Below are 21,424 nucleotides of genomic sequence, written 5' to 3' on the forward strand. Positions count from 1 at the left end.
TACATGCTGGGTTCTGAATATAATGTTTATAGACCACATGCGGGGTTACATGACGGGTCTGGATTATATGGTGTATATGCTGCATGCTTTGCTTCGGGCCATTGCGTGGAGCATATGGTGTGTGTATATACTGCCTTTGGGGGTCATGTGCTGTATTGGTCCAGCGTTACATGCTACATTCAGGACGACGTGGGGTATACGGTGCGTTATGCTGCAGGCAGAGGTATAACGCGTGTAGGGGTTAATTTCACTTCCTGTTCAGCGCAGGCCATGGTAGGGCATGGGTAATCCCTCTTCCTGTTCAGCACTTGGCTCCCTCTATCGTATGGGTAATCCCATATCCTGTTTAATATACGGCCCTGCGGTTGTATGGGTAGTCCCATTTCCTGTTTAATATACGGCCCTGCTTTTGTATGGGTAACCCCACTTCCTGTTCAGCACATGGCCCTGCTATGGATGGGTAACCCCCCACTCACTGTTCAGCACAGGGCCGCATGCCCCTGGTTTGGTGTGTGTGATCCCACTTCCTGTTCAGCGCATGGCCTGGGATGGTGCGGGTAATCCCACTTCCTGACTGGGCACGATCAGGAAAATATGCTGGTATAGCAAATATGCATGCGGGAAGGGGGTAAAGGGGCGGTTGCAAATAGCAGGCCTAACGCAGCGTGGCGCGATTATCAAAGTCTGGCAGGGGAATTGGGTCTCGACGTATTGGGAGTCGGGACCTTGCTATCATTTGTCCTAAACTTAAGGGCAAGGGGTTTAGCGGGAGGATCCATAGGGAAAAAAGTGACAGGAGTCTCCTTCTTTTTGCAGCTAGAAGGCAAGGGGGACCTAACGAAGGCTTTTATCATCAAAAGGGTCCTAGCGGGGTTAACAAAGGGGACGGCGACAAATGACAGCAGAAGGCCAGTGACACCAGCGATATTAGAAGGTTTAATGCAGGCCACAGACAGAGTGTGCCTATCGGGGTTCGAGGCGAAACTTTTCCGGCTGACGTTTGCATTGGCTTTCTTCGCAGCACTGCGAGCCGGGGAGTTGGTGTGCGCGTCGCGCAAGGGCGAGGGAGGGATGCAGTTTGAGGACATAGTCTTAGGGGAAGGGTGGGTCAAACTACACGTGAAAAGGTCAAAAACAGACCAGCGGGGAAGGGGAGCGTGGATATCTTTGCTAGGGCTACCAGGGACCAAATTTTGCCCAGTGAGCACGCTCAGGGAATACTTGGCATGCAGGCCAGACGGTCAGGGTCCCCTGCTCCTTCACGCGGACGGGGTACCGTTATCTAGATTCCAGTACCTGCGGGTTTACCGCATGTGCCTAAGACACCAGGGCCTCGAAGAGGCACAATACGGGACACATTCGTTCCGGATTGGGGCGGCAACGGAGGCATCACGCGCGGGGCTGTCAGTAGCTGCGATACAAAAGATAGGGCGATGGAAGTCTAACAGATACCGGTCCTATATCAGGCCCGCATTATCTGGTATTTAGCGTGCTTGGATAAACCCCCTCATCCTCTTTATACCTTCACAGACGCCGCACCCACTTGGATAATCGGAGACTCGCTTATACACTGGGCAGAGAAGCGGGCTGTCAAACGCCCATGCGGGGCTAACCTCGGGTTGCGAACGGAGGAGGCAAATGTGGTATGGGGGGGAGGTTGGGGGCTGCGGTGGGCTCAGTTGCTCCCGCGGCTAATGGTGATGGGCAGGGATAGGAGGGCGCCGCAGATCTTGCTCCTCCACGTCGGGGGCAACGACCTGGCCGCTCGACGCTACTTCAAGCTGGTTAATTCAATAAAACACGACCTGGCCCTCATACTCACCAGTTGGCCAGAAGTACAGATCGTTTGGTCGGACATATTGTGCAGGAGAGTGTGGAGGGGCGCGAGGGCACCGGGCGCCATCGACCGAGCGCGGGTCAAACTGAACAAGATGGTGGGGAAGTTTGTGACGCAGTGTGGGGGATGGCAGATCACCCATCCCGAGTTCGACAACAAGTCAACTGGCCTGTTCCGGGTCGACGGCACACACTTATCCGAGATAGGGGCGGACTTGTTCAATAACGAATTGCAGGAGGGGTTTGAGAGTGTCCTTGCGGGGTTGGCGGCACGGTCTAATTTAAGGAGGTTTAAATAGAGCCGTGAGTGGCGGCAGTTCGGGGGTAAGTGCTTGTCCTTGCCAGATGGGCTCGGGGCGGGCGTCGCCCGGGGGTAGGAGCGATTGGGCGGGGTCAAGCTAACGTGACACCCGGGAACCCACTCGCAACAACGGCCGGCTCTTTAGGGGTCGGCCGGGTACGGGGGCAGAAGGCCAAGGCCTGGCTGACCCTCTGACCCCACTCTGGCTTGGACTAGCGCTTACTCCAGTATTATGATTGTTAATAAACAAAGCCGCGGCCTTTTATACCTCCAAACTGAGTCTGTCATTACTCGTCTGTTATATGTGGGTACCGGTTCCAAGTGGGAGGGGGTCCCTCGCAGCCTCCCTGGTCATGCAGGAGACAGAAAGGTAGATAGAGACACAGACATAGAGCTACCAGAGAAGGTGTTACATGGGTGAGTGCTGAGTTATTACTGTGACTCTCTGATGCTAACATGACATTAGGTTCTGGGCTCTGCGTCCCACACATGATGAACACCATGACTGTATAAAACTGAGGGGTACATATATATGTATATATATATAGCAACTGTAAATATTACTGTATGTTCATTTGCATGTCTTAGACAGGTCTGCAACCCTGTCTTTCCCCATTATCACCCAGCATACAGCGCTTCCACTGCAGCAAGGGATTCTGGGAAATGACATGCAAATGAGCACTCAGTGCCACCTTTTGTCTCAAGCTCGTATTACACAAGCCAATCCTCAAGCCAATGCATGCCGTTTTAAACACAGCTTTTAGACAGAGGCTGGGATGAGATGCAAAGCCATTAAACCCACTCACAGACATTTTTTTTTTTTTTACGGTTCACATACTGTATTAACAACCATTTAGTATCATTTTACAGAAAATAATAAACCGAAAACATCACTATACAATCCTTATATTGCCAAGACAAAAACCAACCCAAAGGCACAAAACCATTCTAAAAAGCCAAACAAAACAACACATTCCAAGGCATCATCTGTGCATCTACTACCAAACACACTCAATACAAAAAAATATGGTTACTTCCCATTTCTACACACGACTTTTCGTACTTTCCACAGGACATTTAACATTGCATCTAATTACTTCACGTGTCCCAGCAATTTCTCTAACGCCTCACGGATATGATACGTACTACATTGTATTTCTAATTTTCTTACTTCCTCTTTAGACACCTCTGCTTTTGTGAACTGTACTTTCAGCCATTCCGTTTTTGAAACATTTAACCCTAAGTCACCTGCCTCTTTATTTATATTATTTATCACCTCTTTTACATGCCACTCCCTCGCCTTCCTTTCTCTCTCGCTTTCATAACTTACTTTTGTTCTTCCACTAAGGCCTGCCTTTTCTCCTTTTCCCCCTTTACTTTCCCTAATCTCTCCCCCTTCACCCCCACTCTGTTGGCCTGCCTTTCCATCACTTTCATTCCCACTTACTCCACTTACACTTCCCTGTATTTTAGTTCCCTCCACGCTTATCTGGCTTTGTGAGGACGAGCTATTGCTCTCACTTCTCTCCTTCTCCCTCACCTCTCCCCTAGCCTCTTTTATTTTAACCCACTGTACATGCTCCTTTTTTAATTCTTCATACTGCTCTTTTGTCAGCTGTTTTCTTTGGTACATCAGTTTTTCTAATCTTTCTATTATCTGTTCCTCACTACTCCCCCCATGCTGCTTCCGAAAAATACCAACCCAAAATAGAACATCTCCCACTGCATCTTCAAAATGTTCCATCTTCTCTTTTAGGGTTACTTTCCCTGATACTTTTACAACTTTACCCTCTACACCTTCCTCTCTAGGCTCCCCTTTACTCTGGCTATCCTTATCTTCCTTTGTTTCTATCCCTTGCAGATTTTTACGCTTTTGAGCTTTTTCCCTCCTATTTCCATTTCCTCCTCCAAGACATCTTGGGGACCTTCCCTCCCCCTCTGTGCATCTTGAAACTCCATACTTTCCGCCCAGCTAGGTTCCACCACACTCAATGACCGTATTTCCCCCCTCCCCCCCCGCATCTTTCTGATGCACTGCTCCCGTCTCCTCCCCTCCCCCCACCTCCAGTTTCTGGGCCAAGGAGTCCAGGAAGAGATCTTCCTCTTTTTTCTCCACGATATCACTTATAGAACCCGCCAAACCCTCTATTGGGCCACTTGCTAGCATTTCTTCTCTTCTTAAATCCTCCTCATACATTGCTGTTATAGCCGGATCAAGCCCTCCCTGTTGGGAACTCTCCATCTCACAAATTCCCAGACCCTCAACTGTCTCTTCCCCTTCGTCTAGCACAATGTCCCCTTTTGCTGCCTGGGCATATGTCCTTTTTGTGCACTGCCGTGCCAAGTGTCCTTCCTCTCCGCAAAGATGGCATCTCTTAGGGACTCCACAGTTGGCTGCAGTATGTCCCTCTTCCCCGCAATTACGGCACACAATTCCCGTTTTCGTGCAACCCTCCTTTGTAGGTCCAAAAGTGTGGCAATGCCTGCAATATAGAGGCTGTCCCGAGTAAAACAAAAATCCTCTGTCTCCTCTGATATTGAACATGGCCGGTGGGTGTGTCACTCCTCCCGCACATGATGGATCCCGTCTGAACCGTACCCAGAAACGTCTCTTCCCGTTGAACATGCCATACGGATTTTTTAGTTCTTCACCTCCTCTAATCATTTCCCAATACCGGTTCAAAAAAGTCACAATCTCCTCTTTCCTTGCATACGGAGTGTACATGTGAAGTACAAGTGGTCTCTCCTCCAGCATAAAACTTGGGATTACCTTTACATGCAAATGAACAGACAGTAATATTTACAGTTGCTTTATGCTTTACTGTGGAGGGTTTTTGTCACTTTTTTACCCACCATAACCTTAATAGTAGTGGTGATTACCTAGTCTAGTCTCAAACCTGCTTTGCCATTAAGACCAACCCCACACTGATGAGACCCATTAAGGTCGAAACAGCTGTGTAGCTGAGCCTGTGTCCCCTTGGCCTTGAGTCATCGTCCCTTCGGGGACTAAAGACTCCTGCTGCTTTTGGGGGGGCACGCCATCTCGAGCTAAGAGGAGTGATCCTGAGTGAGCGGTTCTGAGCGAGCGGATGCGGAAGTGAGGGGCCGGCACCTTTGCCCTGGGACATCGCCTTTACTGGCTAAAGTCCCTTGCTGCTTTTGGGGTGCCGCACCTGAGCTTGGGAGAGCAGAGATGACATCGCAAGCTGGAATGCGCAATTCCATTCGGTTCCTGATCGAGGAGACCGAGAGAAGTCGAGTGAACCTGCTGTGGATAGTGGAGAAGGTGCTGAAGCAATTGATCGGTCTGGACACTGAGAGGATCTTCTGCCTTCAGGATTTCCCTGCACAGGGGATTTATGACCTGACCTGTCATCAAGAAGCGGATGTTTGGTGCACTTTTGAAAAGTGCAAGGAGAAGTCTGGTGACCCGATATTACACGGCATCAAGGTAATACCAAGTTTTATGCTGGAGGAGAGACCACTTGTAATTCACATGTACAATCCGTATGCAAGGAAAGAGGAGATTGTGACTTTTTTGAAACGGTATTGTGAAATGATCAGAGGAGGTGAAGAACTTAAAAACCCATATGGCATGTACAACGGGAAGAGACGTTTCTGGGTACGGTTCAGACGGGATCCATCATGTGTGGGAGGAGTTACACACCCACCGGCCATGTTCAATATCAGAGGAGACAGAGGATTTTTGTTTTACTCGGGACAGCCTCTATATTGCAGGCATTGCCACACTTATGGACATACAAAGGAGGGAGGGTTGCAGGAAAACGGGAATTGTGTGCCGTAATTGTGGGGAAGAGGGACATACTGCAGCCAACTGTGGAGTCCCTAAGAGATGCCATCTTTGCGGAGAGGAAGGACACTTGGCACGGCAGTGCACAAAAAGGACATATGCCCAGGCAGCAAAAGGGGGCATTGTGCTAGAAGAAGAGGAAGAGACAGTTGAGGGTCTGGGAATTTGTGAGATGGAGAGTTCCCAAGAGGGAGGGCTTGATCCGGCTATAACAGCAATGTATGAGGAGGATTTAAGAAGAGAAGAAATGCTAGCAAGTGGCCCAATAGAGGGGGAGGTGGAAGTGGAAATAATGGACACGAGCGGACCCAAGAAAGGGGCGCAAAAACGAAGTTTACAAAGTGACAATGATGTTTGTACAGTTGATGGGGAGGGGAAGAGTGAGCTACGGCAAGATAAGGTGACGAAGTCAAAGTTTTGTGCGCTGGATTTGTCCAGTATTGACGGGAGTGGGGAAGAGGAACAGACCGTAAGTAAAGGAAAAGAGGAAAATAAGAAGTTAGATAGGGAAGCGCAAGAAACTGAGGAGAAGGCAGGCCCTGGTGGTGCGAGTGGAAAAGGTAAAGAGGGAAAGAGTAAGTGTAAAGGGTTTGTTGTTAGTGGAAGCAAAAACGAGTCTTCGCAAGGGATAGAAACAAAGGATGATAAGGATTGCCAGAGTAAAGTGGAGCCTAGAGAGAAGGGTGTAGAGGGTAAAGTTAAAAAAGTATCAGGGAAGGTAACCCTAAAAGAGAAAATGGAACAATTTGAGAACGCAGTGGGAGATGTTCTGTTTTGGGTGGGTATTTTCCGGAAGCAGCATGGGGGTAGTAGTGATGAACAGATAATAGAAAGATTGGAAAAAATGATGTACCAAAGAAAACATCTGACAAAAGAGCAATATGAAGAATTAAAAAAGGAGCATGTACAATGGGTTAAAATAAAAGAGGCTAGGGGAGAGGTGAGGGAGAAAGAGAGTAGCGAGAGCAACAGCTCGTCCTCACAAAAAAGTCAGATAAGCGTGGAGGGAACTAAAATACAGAGAAGTGTAAGTGGAGTGAGTGGGAACGAAAGTGAAGAAAAGGCAGGCAAAAAAGGGATTGTACAGGCAAAAGAGGCAAATTCTGCGGGAGATAGTAAGGGGAGGAGCACCCAGGGAAAGGATGAAGTAGGGCTTACAAAGGAAGAGGTTTTGCACAATCAACTTGCGAGGGGATTTGGGCGGAGATATTGGGATGTGAAAGAGGCAAGGGACGGGTATGAAAAAAGTGTGATGTCTGGATTCCAGTTAGAGGAAAGTAAGAGAGGTTTGGAACGTATGGAGAAAGAATTAAAACAGATGATCGCATCACTTGAGAATAGAGAAAGGGTTTTTGTTTTTAAATGGAAGAATCTTGAAGTATATGGTTCTTATCTTTGTATGATGTTTTGGTTATAGGGTTTTTTCGTAAAGTTATGGTTTTTTTTTCCCTTCTGAAAAGTTTATCTTTGTGTTTGTATATATCTGAAGGATGAAGGAAGAAAATGTAAATATATTATGTTTTGGTGTCTTTCTAATGTTGGGTGACTGTTGTCACTATGGTGTGTTTTTTTGGTTTCCAAAAAAGTCTGTAAACTTAAAAAAGTTGTTGAATAAAAAAGTTAAAAAAAACAAGGTTGAAACATGTCTGTGAGTGGGTTTAATGGCTTTGCATCTCATCCCAGCCTCTGTCTAAAAGCTGTGTTTAAAACAGTGTGCATTGGCTTGAGGATTGGCTTGTGTAATACGAGCTTGAGACAAAAGGTGGCACTGAGTGCTCATTTGCATGTCATTTCCCAGAATCCCTTGCTGCAGTGGAAGCGCTGTATGCTGGGTGACAATGGGGAAAGACAGGGTTGCAGACCTGTCTAAGACATGCAAATGAACATACAGTAATATTTACAGTTGCTTTATGCTTTACTGTGGAGGGTTTTTGTCACTTTTTTACCCACCATAACCTTAATAGTGTGTCTATCTATCTATCTATCTATCTATCTACTATATATTTGTGAAAGTGTTCTGTGGCCGTTTCTGTATGTGTCTCCCTGTGTCCCCTGTGTCCCTAGCGGCAATCCCATTGGCTCCCTTGGCCCGCCCCCGCACACCTCTCATTGGCCGGACACACACATACACTCACACAGAGATACACGGAGACACACGGAGACACACACAGGCAGGACACGGAGACACACACAGGCAGGACACTGAGACACACACAAAGATAAACACACACTGAGACACATACAGATACACACACACACACTGAGATACACACATACTGAGACACACACAGATACACACACACACACACTGAGATACACACACACTGAGACACACACAGATACACACACACACACACTGAGATACACAGACAGGACACAGATAGACAGACAGGACACAGATAGACAGACAGGACACATACACATATACAGACAGGACACACACACAAACACACACACACACACCACCCCCCCCCCCTCTGTCCGTCCCACCCCCATCACGTGCGCCGCCCGGCTCCAGACGGAGGGGAAGCGCGGCCCTCCTACCCCAGCCGCTTCCTTACCTCCCCGGCGCTACCTCCCCCTCAGGTAAGTAACTGCGCGTCCCGCCTCAGCTTATGGCGCCAGTAACTCTCCCATTTCAGGCGCGCAGCCTCACGCCTCAGGCCCACACAGGCCCACACAGGGTATGGTATGTGGATTATAAGGTGTACATTTGCTGCATGCAGGGTTATAAGGTGTCGTAAGGTGTCGTAAGGTGTCGTAATTGGGGTACATGGCGTATATAGAGTATATACTGCATTCACGGTTACGTGCTGCATGTGGAGTATAAGGTGTATTTATAGAGTGACCATTCGTCCCGGTTTTGCCGGCACAGTCCCGTTTTTTTCTGTGCTGTCCCGGTTGACAGTCCGTCCCGGAAATGTCCCGGGTTTTGCCCCTGGTGACTGGTACCGTGCGCGAGTTGGCGGCGGTGCGCGGAGGCGGCGGCGTGAGGAGGAGGCGGCGGCCGTATTTTTTTTTTCCCCAATAGCAGGATGCCGGGGGCGGGGCTTTAGAGTAGAAGCAGGGGATTGGTTGGAGGTCAGGATTTGCCGGGGGCGGGGCTTAGTATTGGGGACGGATGGTGTGTGTGTGTGTGTGTGTGTGTGTGTGTGTGTGTGTTCACCAGAAGGAAGGCTCACAGCTGGCAACTGAAACTGCCGGCAGACTGGAAAAAAGCCTCACTACTTCTGGCTCCCTACAGTGGCATTACAGGTAAGCACCATGTCGCCTGTGTGTGTGTGTGTCTGCCCCCTTCCCAGTCTGTGTGTGTGTGTGTGTCTGCCCCCCTCCCAGTCTGTGTGTGTGTGTCTGCCCCCCTCCCAGTCTGTGTGTGTGTGTATGACTGCCCCCCTCCCAGTCTGTGTGTGTGTGACTGCCTGCCTCCCAGTCTGTGTGTGTATGACTGCCCCCCTCCCAGTCTGTGTGTGTGACTGCCCCCCTCCCAGTCTGTGTGTGTGTGACTGCCCCCCTCCCAGTCTGTGTGTGTGACTGCCTCCCCTCCCAGTCTGTGTGTGTATGACTGCCCCCCTCCCAGTCTGTGTGTGTGTGTGTGTGTGTGACTGCCCCACCTCCCAGTGTGTGTGTGACTGCCCGCCTCCCAGTCTGTGTGTGTGACTGCCTCCCCTCCCAGTCTGTGTGTGTGTGTGACTGCCCCCCTCCCAGTCTGTGTGTGTGTGTATGACTGCCCCCCTCCCAGTCTGTGTGTGTGACTGCCCCCCTCCCAGTCTGTGTATGTGACTGCCCCCCTCCCAGTCTGTGTGTGTGACTGCCTCCCCTCCCAGTCTGTGTGTGTGTGTGTGTGTGTGTGACTGCCCCACCTCCCAGTGTGTGTGTGACTGCCCCCCTCCCAGTCTGTGTGTGTGACTGCCTCCCCTCCCAGTCTGTGTGTGTGTGTGACTGCCCCCCTCCCAGTCTGTGTGTGTGACTGCCTCCCCTCCCAGTCTGTGTGTGTGTGACTGCCCCCCTCCCAGTCTGTGTGTGTGACTGCCTCCCCTCCCAGTCTGTGTGTGTATGACTGCCCCCCTCCCAGTCTGTGTGTGTGACTGCCCCCCTCCCAGTCTGTGTGTGTGTGACTGCCCCTCTCCCAGTCTGTGTGTGTGTGTATGACTGCCCCCCTCCCAGTCTGTGTGTGTGACTGCCCCCCTCCCAGTCTGTGTGTGTGACTGCCCCCCTCCCAGTCTGTGTGTGTGACTGCCCCCCTCCCAGTCTGTGTGTGTGACTGCCCGCCTCCCAGTCTGTGTGTGTGTGACTGCCCCCCTCCCAGTCTGTGTGTGTGACTGCCTCCCCTCCCAGTCTGTGTGTGTATGACTGCCCCCCTCCCAGTCTGTGTGTGTGTGTGTGACTGCCCCACCTCCCAGTGTGTGTGTGACTGCCCGCCTCCCAGTCTGTGTGTGTGACTGCCTCCCCTCCCTGTTTGTGTGTGTATGACTGCCCGCCTCCCAGTCTGTGTGTGTGTGACTGCCCCCCTCCCAGTCTGTGTGTGTGACTGCCCCCCTCCCAGTCTGTGTGTGTATGACTGCCCCCCTCCCAGTCTGTGTGTGTGTGTGACTGCCCCACCTCCCAGTGTGTGTGTGACTGCCCCCCTCCCAGTCTGTGTGTGTGACTGCCCCCCCACCCAGTGTGGGTGTGTGACTGCCCCCCCACCCAGTGTGGGTGTGTGTGTGACTGCCCCACCTCCCAGTGTGTGTGTGATTGCCCCCCCTCCCAGTGTGTGTGACTGCCCCCTCCCAGTGTGTGTGTGACTGCCCCCCTCCCAGTGTGTGTGACTGCCCCCCTCCCTGTGTGTGTGTGACTGCCCCCCCTCCCAGTTTGTGTGTGTATGACTGCCCCCCTCCCAGTCTGTGTGTGTGTGTGTGACTGCCCCACCTCCCAGTGTGTGTGTGACTGCCTCCCCTCCCAGTGTGTGTGTCACTGCCTCCCCTCCCAGTGTGTGTGTGACTGCCCCCTCCCAGTGTGTGTGTGACTGCCCCCCCCAGTGTGTGTGTGACTGCTCCCCTCCCAGTCGGTGTGTGACTGCCCCCCCCCCAGAGTGTGTGTGACTGCCTCCCCTCCCAGTGTGTGTGTGTGTGTGACTGCCCCCCCCCAGTGTGTGTGTGACTGCCTCCCCTCCCAGTGTGTGTGTGACTGCCCCCCCAGTGTGTGTGTGACTGCCCCTCCCAGTGTGTGTGTGTGTGTGTGTGTGTGTGTGTGTGTGTGTGTGTGTGTGTGTGTGTGACTGCCCCCCTCCCAGTGTGTGTGACTGCCCCCCCTCCCAGTGTGTGTATGACTGCCCCCCTCCCAGTGTGTGTGTGACTGCCCCCCTCCCAGTGTGTGTGACTGCCTCCCCTCCCAGTGTGTGTGTGACTGCCCCCTCCCAGTCTGTGTGTGTGTGACTGCCCCCCCTCCCAGTTAGTGTGTGACTGCCCCCCTCCCAGTGTGTGTGTGACTACCCCCCTCCCAGTCTGTGTGTATGTGTGACTGCCCCCTCCCAGTCTGTGTGTCTGTGTGTGTGTCTGTCTGCCCCCTGCCACTGTGTGATGCCCCTCTCCCAGTGTGTGTCTGCCCCCTCCAAGTCTGTGTGTGTGTGTGTCTGTCCCCCTCCCATTCTGTGTGTGTGTGTGTGTGTGTCTGCCCCCCTCCCATTCTGTGTTTGTGTGTGTCTGCCCCCCCAGTGTGTGTGTGACTGCCCCCTCCCAGTGTGTGTGTGTGTGTGTGTGTGTGTGTGTGTGTGTGTGTGTGTGTGTGTGTGTGTGTGTGTGTGTGTGTGACTTCCCCCCCTCCCAGTGTGTGTGACTGCCCCCCCTCCCAGTGTGTGTGTGACTGCCCCCCTCCCAGTGTGTGTGTGACTACCCCCCTCCTAGTCTGTGTGTATGTGTGACTGCCCCCCCTCCCAGTCTGTGTGTCTGTGTGTGTGTCTGTCTGCCCCCTGCCACTGTGTGATGCCCCTCTCCCAGTGTGTGTAAGTGCCCCCTCCAAGTCTGTGTGTGTCTGTGTGTGTCTGCCCCCCTCCCATTCTCTGTGTGTGTGTGTCTGTCTGCCCCCTGCCACTGTGTGATGCCCCTCTCCCAGTGTGTGTCTGCCCCCTCCAAGTCTGTGTGTGTGTGTGTCTGCCCCCCTCCCATTCTGTGTTTGTGTGTGTCTGCCCCCCCAGTGTGTGTGTGACTGCCCCCTCCCAGTGTGTGTGTGTGTGTGTGTGTGTGTGTGTGTGACTGCCCCCCCTCCCAGTGTGTGTGACTGCCCCCCCTCCCAGTGTGTGTGTGACTGCCCCCCTCCCAGTCTGTGTGTGTGTGACTGCCCCCCCTCCCAGTGTGTGTGTGACTGCCCCCCTCCCAGTGTGTGTGTGACTACCCCCCTCCCAGTCTGTGTGTATGTGTGACTGCCCCCTCCCAGTCTGTGTGTATCAGCGAGTCGGCGGCGGTGCGCGGAGGCGGCAGCGTGAGGAGGATGCGGCGGCCGTGAGTATTTATTTTTTTCCCCAATAGCAGGATGCCGGGGGCGGGGCTTTAGAGTAGAAGCAGGGGATTGGTTGGAGGTCAGGATTTGCCGGGGGCGGGGCTTAGTATCAGGGACGGATGGTGTGTGTGTGTGTGTGTGTGTGTGTGTGTGTCGCGCAAACACCAGAAGGAAGGCTCACAGCAGGTAAGCACCATGTCGCCTGTGTGTGTGTGTCTGCCCCCTTCCCTGTGTGTGTGTGTGTGTGTGTGTGTGTGACTGCCCCCTCCCAGTCTGTGTGTGTGTGTGTGTGTGTGACTGCCCCCTCCCAGTTTGTGTGTGTATGACTGCCCCCTTCCCTGTGTGTGTGTGTGTGTGTGTGTGTGTGTGTGTGTGACTGCCCCCTTCCCAGTCTGTGTGTGTGTGACTGCCCCCTCCCAGTTTGTGTGTGTATGACTGCCCCCTTCCCAGTCTGTGTGTGTGTGTGTGTGTGACTGCCCCCTCCCAGTCTGTGTGTGTGTGTCTGCCCCCTTCCCAGTCTGTGTGTGTGTGACTGCCCCCTCCCAGTTTGTGTGTGTATGACTGCCCCCCTCCCAGTCTGTGTGTGTGTGACTGCCCCCCCTCCCAGTGTGTGTGACGGCCCCCCCTCCCAGTGTGTGTGTGACTGCCCCCCCTCCCAGTGTGTGTGTGACTGCCCCCTCCCAGTGTGTGTGTGACTGCCCCCCCTCCCAGTGTGTGTGACTGCCCCCCTCCCAGTGTGTGTGTGACTGCCCCCCTCCCAGTGTGTGTGACTGCCTCCCCTCCCAGTGTGTGTGTGACTGCCCCCCCACCCAGTGTGGGTGTGTGACTGCCCCCCACCCAGTGTGGGTGTGTGACTGCCCCCCACCCAGTGTGGGTGTGTGACTGCCCCCCTCCCAGTGTGTGTGTGACTGCCCCCGCACCCAGTGTGTGTGTGTGTGTGTGACTGCCCCCTCCCAGTCTGTGTGTGTGTGACTGCCCCTCCCTTCCAGTGTGTGTGTGACTGCCCCTCCCTCCCAGTGTGTGTGTGACTACCCCCCTCCCAGTCTATGTGTGTGTGACTGCCCTCCCCCTCCCAGTCTGTGTGTGTGTGACTGCCCCTCTCCCAGTCTGTGTGTGTGTGTGTGTGACTGCCCCCTTCCCAGTCTGTGTGTGTGTGACTGCCCCCCCTCCCAGTGTATGTTTGACTGCCCCGCTCCCAGTCTGTGTGTATGTGTGACTGCCCCCTCCCAGTATGTGTGACTGCCCCCTCCCAGTCTGTGTGTCTGTGTGTGTCTGTCTGCCCCCTGCCACTGTGTGATGCCCCTCTCCCAGTGTGTGTAAGTGCCCCCTCCAAGTCTGTGTGTGTGTGTGACTGCCCCCCTGCCATTCTGTGTGTGTGTGTGTCTGCCCCCCTCCCATTCTGTGTTTGTGTGTGACTGCCCCCCCAGTGTGTGTGTGACTGCCCCCTCCCAGTGTCTGTGTGTATCAGTGACAGAATGTATACAGACACCAACCCACTCACCCACGTGTCAGTCAGTCACCCACGTGTCAGTCAGTCACCCACGTGTCAGTCAGTCACCCACCCATATGTCAGGCAGTCAGTCACCCACCCACCCACGTGCCAGGCAGTCTAACGTGTCAGTCAGTCACCCACCCACGTGTCAGTCAGTCACCCACCCACCCACGTGTCAGGCAGTCAGTCACCCACCCACGTGTCAGGCAGTCAACCCGTGTCAGGCAGTCACCCACCCAAGTGTCAGGCAGTCTCCCACCCACCCCCCCAAGTTTCAGGCAGTCTCCCACCCACCCAAGTGTCAGGCAGTCTCCCTCCCACCCACCCAAGTGTCAGGCAGTCAGTCAGTCACCCACCCACGTGTCAGGCAGTCAGTCAACCCAAGTGTCAGGCAGTCACCCACCAAGTGTCAGGCAGTAACCCACCCACCCACCCAAGTGTCAGGCAGTCTCCCACCCACCCACCCAAGTGTCAGGCAGTCTCCCACCCACCCACCCAAGTGTCAGGCAGTCTCCCACCCACCCAAGTGTCAGGCAGTCTCCCACCCACCCACCCAAGTGTCAGGCAGTCTCCCACCCACCCACCCAAGTGTCAGGCAGTCTCCCACCCACCCACCCAAGTGTCAGGCAGTCTCCCACCCACCCACCCAAGTGTCAGGCAGTCTAGCCACCCACCCACCCAAGTGTCAGGCAGTCTCCCACCCACCAGTCTAAGTGTCAGGCAGTCAAAGTGTCAGGCAGTCAACCCAAGTGTCAGACAGTCTCCCACCCACCCAAGTGTCAGGCAGACTCCCATAACCCACCCACCCACCCAAGTGTCAGCAGTCTCCCATAACCCACCCACCCACCCAAGTGTCAGCAGTCTCCCATAACCCACCCACCCACCCAAGTGTCATCAGTCTCCCATAAAAGTGTCAGGCAGTCTCCCATAACCCAGCCACCCGTCAGGCAGTCTCCGATACCCTAGAGAAAGTGCAGCGCACCATGATCCAGAGAAGAGGCAGGTCTGGCAAAAATCTATCTTTATTAGAAAGTCATAAAAACAAGGGATGCAACCCCACCCCACTCTGCCACATAACCAGGATGCTGACGCCCACCTGATGATATCAGAGCTACCATATGGCGCCCCCTAGTGACGTCAGACGTCTAGGTCTAAATCCCTGGCAATACAGCATAGAGCTGTCTTGGAGGACTGCAGCCACAGCCACACCTCTCCCCAGACTGAACACTCCCCCATGTGTGGCTGTGGCTGCAGTCCTCCAAGACAGCTCTATGCTGTATTGCCAGGGATTTAGACCTAGACGTCTGACGTCACTAGGGGGCGCCATATGGTAGCTCTGACGTCATCAGGTGGGCGTCAGCATCCTGGTTATGTGTCAGAGCCGGGAGGGGTGAGTATCAGGGGGGGTGGTATATATTTTGACTGTTTTCTTGTGTTTGGCAGCCTTCACCTTGAGATAGGCAGTATTTGACTGCCGAAACGTTGGACTTTATGGCATATTAAACCTCCTTTGAGTAAGACCGTGTGCCTGCTTCTTCTTCTTTGTCCGGCTACAGGAAGGGTCAGGAGACAGGGAGGACAGAGGCAGGAGAACCCCATCTGGCTCCGGCCTTGCCTGTCCCTACGAATACAAACATACAACCCCTCACTGAATAACATAGCCCTAACCCCATGTAATAATCCTGGGTGTAAACAAAATAATGGTTTTATGAATATTGTAATGGTTTAATAGGGACCTAGGAGGTGGCCAGTGGGGCTGTTATGTGTATTTGTGTTTATTGTGGGTAGCGGGGGTGGGTGAACGGGGTATTGGCCCCAAGGATGGGTGTTTAGGCCTACCGGGTGGGGGGGTAGTGGGAGGGGTTAACCCCTTCATTACCTTAGCGGTATTAACCGCTAAGTTAAAGAAGAGGTTAAGTCATCCCCCAACCCCCTGGCAAGGCCTAAACACCCACCCAGGGCCAAATACCACCTTCTCCCACCCCCGCTACCCACAATAAGCCTGGCACGGGTGTATAACCCCTTCATTGCCTTGGCGGTAATGAAGTTGCCTGTAAATGCATTTTTTATGCATCGGATTCATGCCGGGGGTCTCTGGTGCTGATATTAATGGATATCAGCTCTGGGACACATGCATGTTATTTTCATCGCAGCTTCACCCCACCTTCTTGCCAACTTTTGTGGCGGGACAATTTGGAGAAGAAACAGCAATTTTAAAGTGGCGATCAGCCGCAATAAGCTGATCAGGGCTTATAGAATTGAGCGTGTTTGAAAAACTGGCGATCAGTGCCGAAAAGTGGCTTATCACCGCGCGTCTGCCGATTTTATTTATTTATTTATTTATTTTCCGGCACAAAAAAAAACCGGTTATTTTTGCTCTAATCGCCAGCTTCTCTGGGCTTACTGAATCGCTGTAGGCGATTACTGCATGAGGGCCTTAGGGAGGATTTGTTCCTGTAAAGTACACCTAGTTTGGCATAGGATTTGGATGTCAGGGTATCAATGTGCAACCCAAATGTTAAATGGGAGTTGAACTATATGCCCAGATATTTCAAACCAGTAACAGGGGCTAGGATGGTATTAGAGCTGGTTTTTATCTGAAGCTCTGTCATTGGCAGCTTTAGCAATTTAGCTCTGGTCCCAAATACCATTGTTACAGTCTTGTCAGTGTTTAAAATCAGTTTGTTTTGGGAAATCCAGTTTCAAGTCTCAAAAAATCAGATTGAAGTATGTGTTCAAGGTCAGAGAGGCGAGGGCTGCGTGCATATAGGATAAGATCTAAGGCCTCTCACAATAACCCGTTAGGAATATAAATTCCTCATCTATCCGACATAAGTATAAAATATACTCTAACCAAGACCCCTAATACAGAGTTACCCACCTTATACGGGAGCAGCTGCCAGACGAGTATAGTAAATGTATCTTATTTCTTTTGCCACTGGAGGGCAGCGTGGAGTTACAAGGAGTGGCGCCCGTAAGGACGACGTGCCAGTTAGGCAGAAGGAGACGCGCACACACTTTTATGTGAAACGGATATATTTGAGGAGGGATTTTGTAGTCTGAGTGAGAAAATTGATATTTTGTCACAATGGAAAAATGGAAAAATTAACCATTTAAATATGCACAGATTTTATCCCACTTTTGGAAATTAGGGATGTTGCCTAAAAGTTTGAGAATGCACAAAGTGCCACCCCTGGGCTTTAATGAAGCAGCATTTGTGGGATAAAGGGAACAGCATTCTGTATAAAGGTATTTTGGGCTCGATATAAATAATTGAAGCCAAAAACTAATATTAAGGGGCCTATGCAGAGAGCAGCGCGAACGGAAATTTCGGCGTTTTTTAGCGTTATATGGCTATAATAAGGTTGGAAATGGCGAGTTGAGTAAAAAGCGCCATTTTTTTTTTTTTTAGTAGAACTCGCCGCACGGCTGGCGAGAACCAAAATCTCGCCAGTTTTGAAAAGGGCCGTATGCAGAAAGGCACGATCGCCATCTAGGGGCTGTTCGCGCCATTAAAATGGAGAGAAATTCTACAATTAGCTCCGCCAACAAAAGTTGGCAGGAAACTGGAGCTCACCGGCGAGAGTGAAAAAAAAAAAAAAAAAACGCGCTTTTTTTCAAACATGTTTCACCAGCGCGCATCTCGCCGGTTGAAACTCTCCATAATCAAGCATGATTTTAAATGCAGTTTTCTGACCTTTCTGCATATGGAGATAAAATCACGCCATTACAGGTACAATTTATTACCAATTCCAATTATTTCCAGCGCTGCTCTCTGCATAGGCCCCTAAGTAAATTGAGAATGGAAAAATATTCAGCACAAACGTACAGAATGTGATGTTCTGAGAGATCTTACAGATGTTATCAAATCCCACAATGAATGTATAGAAAATGTCTGTATAGAACGAGTCAAACAAGAATACGCCAATAAAACGTTTAATTGGGAGATACAGGGGCCACAATTCAGGTCAGTTAGCTGGAAGAAGGGAAGCCGGTCAGCCGGTAGAGCCGGTCAGCCGGTAGAGCAGGTCAGCCGGTCAGCCAGAAGAGCCGGTCAGCCGGTCAGCCGGTCAGCCAGTAGAGCAGATCAGCCGGTAGAGCAGGTCAGCCGGTCAGCTCTGAGATCAGCATTACTTATATCTCCTAACCTTTGCCCCCTGCATGTAATGCGCAGAACAGCCTGCACTGCATATACTGTACATGAGATACTTAACCCTTTCTTTTCGCTCGACTCTAATCTGAATGATTTGCTAATTGGTTTGTAATTAGAGAGATATTTGTAGCAGAATCCCATGTATGTTCTTTTTACCTTTTTAGATACCGTTTTGTGTTATAAAAGATATGAGATCAGAGGGGCTCCCTGTTTGCACTCGTGTTTTGGCAGAAGTATATATGTGACCCTATAAATCTCCCTCACACCCGGCTTGGCAGTGTGACACTAGTGCAGCGACCTGGGGAAGAATCACTGAGCTGTTAGCAATAGATACAACGGATAGAAAAGACACTACACATAGGTTGGATTAAAGAGAGTATTTTATTTAAATAATTAATCTCTTTGCTGGTAGGGGCCTGCAGCACATTGCAGAGCGATATAGTAACACGCAGAGCAATGCACTGCAGGCCCCTCCGGCAACAAAGGAGTGAAGACCAATGCAGGGTGTATAAAGATCTCACTGATAATTCATGCACAAAGGGCAGTTTGTTGCTGTGATCCAGAGGAAGGCGAAACATAACCCCTGCTGTGCAATGGGGGAAAAAAATTCCTTCCTGACCCCATTAAATGGCGATCGGATGGTCCCTGGATCACTGCGCAGTGAGATCAGATGGAACAGCACAGATCAGCGTTGTTATACACAGGGGCACACTCAGTATATAGAGATGCGGGTGATGGGGCCCTTGTGCCCCTGTGTATAACTCACCTGCTCCCCCATCCCCCTGCATATCTATCCCATTCACCCCTTTTCCTCCCGCATACCTCGCAGGGCCGGCCGGCCATTAGGCGGTCGCCTAGCGCGCAGAGGTCCTAGGGGCGCATTAATAATCATTATTATTTTTTCCTCTTATTATTTCTAATTTATTTATCTTTTTTTAAAAATTATTATTCTTTTTTTTATCCAGTATTTTGGCGCCCTTTTATTTTTATTTTGCGTCGCGCTGGGGTGCGGTCGCACCCCCTGCAGCCCCGATAGCTACGCCACTGTTTATTTTATTATTTTATTTATCTTATTATTTTTTATACAACTGGGGCACAAATTTTAAGTTTTGCCTCGGGCGCATGAAACCCGTGCTCCGGTCCTGCTCCTTGTTCTCTCTCACCCTCTCACGCCCAATATCCCAATCTCCCTCTAGTACCTGCCCCTCCCGCAGCCTTCCTGATCTTATCTGCCTGTCCTGCGGTCAAACCAACTTCTCAGGGCCCCTAGAATACCCCTGGATCTACGCCCTGGCTCCTCTGCTACCTGCTCCCGGGGTCTGCTGCTCCGCCTAAAAAAGGTGAAGCAGCAGATCTGTCCGCACCTCTCGTATTCTGCTACCTGCTCCCGGGGTCTTCTCCTCCGCCTAAAAAAGGTGAAGCAGCAGATCCGTCCACACCTCTCATATTCTCCTAGGCCATCGTCCACCACGTCGCCAGACTTGACATCCGCTTCGTCGTCTGCCTCATCGGCCGCCTTGTAGCCCACCTCTTCGCACCACTTGACGCCCGTTTTATCGTATGCCTCGTCGTCCGCCTCGTAGCCCGCCTCGTCGTCTGGTGGCACAAAGGGCACCACCTTCGTGCGTGTCCTGATCTGCAGAAGACATGAACTGTTTGTAACCAGGGACAGTGATACTCTGTATCGCAAGAGCTCCTGTGCCACTTATACCCCCTCCCCAATACCACGTTATACCGCCCTCCACAGGGCAAATACCCGTTATACCCACCTCCCCAGGCTCAGTACCCAGTTATACAACCCTCCCAAGGCCCAGTACCCAGTTATACAACCCTCCCACAGCCCAGTACCCTGCTATACGCCCCTCCCCAGGCCCAGTACTCGTTATACCCACCTCACCAGGCCCAGAACCCGTTATACCCACCTCACCAGGCCCAGTACCCATTATATACCCCTCCCCAGAAGGTCATGTTTCTATTTATCAAAAATACATTGAGTTACCTCTGGTTTTCAAGCATGTCCTGGGGGAGTTATCACAGAGACACAGAAATGTCGCTGAGTTTGGTGAGTAACTCCCTTAAACTCTCAGCAGTTGAATTCCCCATTAGGCGCTTAATGCGTTAAAAACAAGCGTTGCTATTTCTTTGCATGAAGTTGCAGGTAATTGGAAGAGTTACACAGTGACGGCTATGTCATCACTCACCTTCTTCCATCGAATCGGTCTTAGCGGTAGTGATCTCAGTATTATTTCCTCCTTAACATCGGATATCCATATCCATTCTTCGCCTCTGATCTGTATGCAAGACAATGCTTTAAGACAGGGTTGCGCAACCTTTTTCCCCTGCTCCCCCCTCCACCCTCCCCACCTTGTCTCCGACGTTCTGATGTAACGACGTCATGTGATATCACGTTGCTATGGCAATGCCACATCATGTGATGCCACGTTGCTGTCTCCAGAAGCCGCCGGAGACAAGGAAAGGGAACTTACAGAGGCCTTGCGCGCGATTTCCGGCATTTAATTTAAATGCTGTGGGGAAGAGCGAGGGGCCACTGTAAGCGCCGAGCCCCTCCCCAAGAAAATGTCGCACCCCTCGATTTGCGCACCCCTGCTTTAAGAGATATTCTGGGACCCTCCAACTCCTCCATCGGACCCTTCCTCATATTGACTGACCTTGCAGTGCTCTGCACTGACTTGCACTGACCTGCTATGATGCCTCTCAAAATACCATGCTAACTCATTCTGAACATACATGTGTCCTTTCTACATGTTACTCAGCTTGTATGGGCCACAGACAGCTTTCCCGGGGTCCAGGACTAGTTGCCACCGGGGACACTCACCCATGGGTCGGCGACCTTGCGAGAACCCACCCCCCCAACCTGTTTTCTCTTGCATTGCCATAGACAACAACATTTCAGCCTGCTGGCCTTTCTCAGGTAAATTGGCTAAACCCACTAAAGCCAATAAAGAAAGGCCAGCAGCCGAAACATTGTAGTCTGTGGCACAATAAATTATCTTTTTTTATTCAAATCCGTGTGCCCTTTTCCATCAATCATATTGTATCCATTGGACGAAATGCCGGTCTTCCCTGAGACTAAGGGGCACCGGTAAAAGTATGACTAATTGTTTTTTTTAGTGTGCAGCAAATCCCCATCATTTTTGCGTTCTCTTGCTCTGCCCCAATCTGACACAGCACCTTGCTCTCTCACCCCCCTCTTACACTCCCGCGTCACCCTTTCCTTCCCCAAAGGTTGTCATTTAATCAGATCTTACCCAAATTGTCTCCATCTCCCTTGGAAATGTTCTGTCTTTAAACTGTGCGGCTCCTCTTGATCCGGACTTTCTTAGCTGACCCCTTTAG

The 21,424-nt window shown here is 51.6% G+C and overlaps 1 long non-coding RNA gene across 1 annotated transcript in view; it reads left to right on the forward strand.

Annotated features, from left to right (window-relative positions):
- Window positions 1-21,424, forward strand: part of LOC142485407 (uncharacterized) — a 40,876-nt gene that overhangs the window by 1,491 nt on the left and 17,961 nt on the right. The gene's annotated exons all lie outside the window — the stretch shown is intronic.

The sequence above is a fragment of the Ascaphus truei genome, unplaced genomic scaffold, assembly GCF_040206685.1.
Source record: "Ascaphus truei isolate aAscTru1 unplaced genomic scaffold, aAscTru1.hap1 HAP1_SCAFFOLD_591, whole genome shotgun sequence".
NCBI classification, from domain to species: domain Eukaryota; kingdom Metazoa; phylum Chordata; class Amphibia; order Anura; family Ascaphidae; genus Ascaphus; species Ascaphus truei.